Source organism: Sebastes fasciatus, chromosome 23 (assembly GCF_043250625.1).
Source record: "Sebastes fasciatus isolate fSebFas1 chromosome 23, fSebFas1.pri, whole genome shotgun sequence".
In the NCBI taxonomy this organism is placed as follows: Eukaryota; Metazoa; Chordata; class Actinopteri; order Perciformes; family Sebastidae; genus Sebastes; species Sebastes fasciatus.
Genome location: NC_133817.1, coordinates 21,440,869 through 21,444,049, shown reverse-complemented (window position 1 = coordinate 21,444,049; position 3,181 = coordinate 21,440,869). Strand labels below are relative to the sequence as shown.

Genomic DNA, 3,181 nt, shown 5'->3' with positions numbered 1-3,181 from the left:
ACGTAACAAACCTACAGCATGAAAGCTTGTTGGTGTTGAAGTGAGTCAGTGTTGGCTGGGTTATTTATGTTAAAGGTTACTGGGAGGAAGATGAGGAGGAGGATGACAGTCCTAACTGCTAAAAGGTCGCTGGTTTGATTCCCCGGGTCAGCCATCAAATTACACTAACGCTCTACATTAAACGCTCCAGGACTGAACCAATTTTATTTCCTCAATTAAATGTCTCCCTTTCATTAACTTAATTAGTTCCATTTGTTTGGTTCCTCCCTTTAAACCTTAAAGAAGACTTTTAATGGAATTAATGTGATAATATGATTTAATATGAAGGAACAAACCATCTAATTTTACCACATGAGGTCAAACAAAGTCTTCACATCTTCAACAATCATACACATTCCATATTTTTACCATAAATGTAATAATATACTAAATCTGAGTGTCACATGGTATTCACAGAGACATACATATTAAACCATGGCTGTGTCATAAATGCTTGTAATTTTATCATTTTGTTTTGTAGTCTTCAAAGGTTTAAACTCATTTACGGAGCAAACAATGTGCAGCGATAACACACGGAATGACTTAAATTATTCATACATCATTTGGGTGTTCATCAACTAGATCTGAATCCCGATCTTGATCTGGATCTTCATCCAGGAGCATTAAGTGGTTCTGTACCAATCCGGTCTCGCGGTAAGGCGTATACATACCACGAAATTCAACACAGTCTCATGTCAGTTCGTGAAATAGTCACAAAAATGTATCTATTAAATTTGTGTACATTGACATGAATTTCCCTTTTTTTTCGTGACACTTAGCACGACTTACAACAACTTATTTTTTGTGCGTTTTCTTACGAATATCCAGCAACATGTGACGAACGTGTGAATTTCTGCTCCAGTCTTTTCAAAATAAAACTACTTAGTTAAGCTTCGGAATAGATCTACATGGTTAGGTTTAGGAAAAGGGTTAAAATAACAGCGTAAGTGGTGTAACTTAAGTACGGAAGTTACTAGACAAAAACTACTTAGATAGGTTTAGCAAAAGATCGTGGTTTGGGTTAAAAATCACAGAAATTGTCGTGACTTAAGTACGGAAGTTACGTGACAAAAACTACTTAATTAGGTTTCGGAAAAGATCGCAGTTTTGGTTAAAATAACTCTGGAAGTGCCGTAACTTAAGTACGGAAGTTACGTGATAAATAAATCAACGTTGACTTCTGGTTTCACACGGAACACGAACAGCGGTCTCCTGGTGAAAGTCTGGTGTTTTTAGACCCACTCGTCCACTCCGACCTTTATACTTTCCGGTGCACAATTATGTGGATAACATATTAATTGATTTTTTGCTGACCATCACGAAAAAAAAATTTTAATTCGTGTCAATGTACACGAATCAATACACTTAATTTTGTGACTGTTCCACGAACTGCCGTGCGACTGGGCTGATTGATTTTCTAGATGTGAAGCCAGTCCTTCATCTTGATCCTTCTCAGGTGTTTATTGGAGCTTCTTCCAGGAACATGAAGTGGTTCTGTACATTAAATAACTACTCAGCTCCTCAGACAGTGTAAACGTCAGAGCCAGAGGCTGTGTCTGGCTGCGACTCAGTGCTGTTTGACCCCCGCCGTTCACAACCCCAGAAACCACGACCCTCTGCTAAACATAGAGACCTCAGACCAGATGGAAACTGGAGCGCCGTGCCTTTGTGTTGTAGATCAGGAGGGATGCTACGCAGGCTGGGGGAGGCGTTACCAACTAAACCACTACTACCATGTTATGGTTTCACTCGTCTGGCAGCAGGGGGTCATTACTTAATACAGTAGAATTAAACTGAGACAAAAACAGACGAGATACAGACACAGAGACTGAGAACACTGTTTTCATTTAAAATGATCACATTAATGTGCCCAAGTAAAGTTTAGGTAGGTGTAGAACCGACACTTTAAGGTTGTAGGTTTTACTGCCGAGCCTCAGTGACGTGCAGCCGAGTGAACAACACAAAGTGAGAGGAAACAAACCACAACAACCACGACGGGTGAAACCCTGAATCGGCGAGCAGCTCCATGTGTCACTAGTTTAAAGGAAAGTTAGTGAGGAAGGAAAGAGGAAGTGGGAGGAGTGAGTAAGTTCATCCATCTAATTACCCTCCAGCTTCATGGACTCTTCTGCTACCGTGATGATGATGACCTCCGCGTGATGTCATCAGGAGGCTGAGCTTTATTTATAAAGCAGGTTGAACCTTCACAACAGAGTCCAGAGAGTTCAGAGACTCTCAGAGGAGCTTCTTCTCTTCATCGCATACGACCAGAGGACGGTTTTATTACTCTTCAGTGGATTCATAAAGTCAGAAGAAAACAGGAGCTCTGATACACGTGAGTGCATTCATTCATTCATTCATTCATTCATTCATTCATCGTGTGCACAAATATAATCTGTGAAGAGCACTGGTGTATTCTGCAACATGTATTATAGTCTCGACCTTGTAAAATTAAATACTGTGTTCCGGTAAATAAGTAACGTCTATTCTCAAAATATTTAGACTTTTTCTCTTATATTTTTTATTCTAAGAACAAATATATTTTTTCATAGCTCTTTAGCTTTAAACATTTTAAAAAAACTTAAACTTTTAAAACATAATACATTTTTCCATGCATTTTTTTTTTTTTTTTTATTAAAATAGTTAAAACATTACACAATTTTTTCTCGAAAGATTACAACTTTTCATGGGTCAAACTTTCGACTGTGTTCTCAAACATTTACAATTGTACAATTTTTTTTCCCCCTCAAAATCTCATTCGTCTAAAATGTTTGTATGTTATTGATCAACATTTCTCAAGTCCTGTCTGAACTGGTGGAGTAGAGTTCTTCATGGGTTTAACATCTTTATTTTTGTTTATTGTGTGATAAAGTGATTACAAGATGTCCAACATTTTGGATGCAACCCAACCCATGGAAAACTTCCTCAGAATCAACATGCAAAAATTATGCTCAAATAGAGAGAGACCTGATCTGAAAGGACCATCAGATCTCGTCCGTAAAGACCCGCAGATAATTGGACCTGACTGTCCGAAATGCATGTTAGCTACACTACATTCATTTATTTCCCCCAAATTCTCTAAAAATTGGTTAATATCTCTAAAAACAGTGTTCAGAGACAAGGTTGTACCTGAGCTTGCAGT

General features: G+C 38.2%; 1 protein-coding gene across 1 annotated transcript in view; it reads left to right on the top strand.

Annotated features, from left to right (window-relative positions):
• Positions 1 to 2,199: 2,199 nt before the first annotated feature.
• pthlha (parathyroid hormone-like hormone a) overlaps positions 2,200 to 3,181 on the top strand; it is a 19,036-nt gene continuing 18,054 nt past the window's right edge. Inside the window, exon 1 of the mRNA XM_074625424.1 lies at positions 2,200 to 2,374. The gene's annotated coding sequence lies outside the window, so the exon portion shown is untranslated. The remainder of the gene's footprint in view (positions 2,375 to 3,181) is intronic.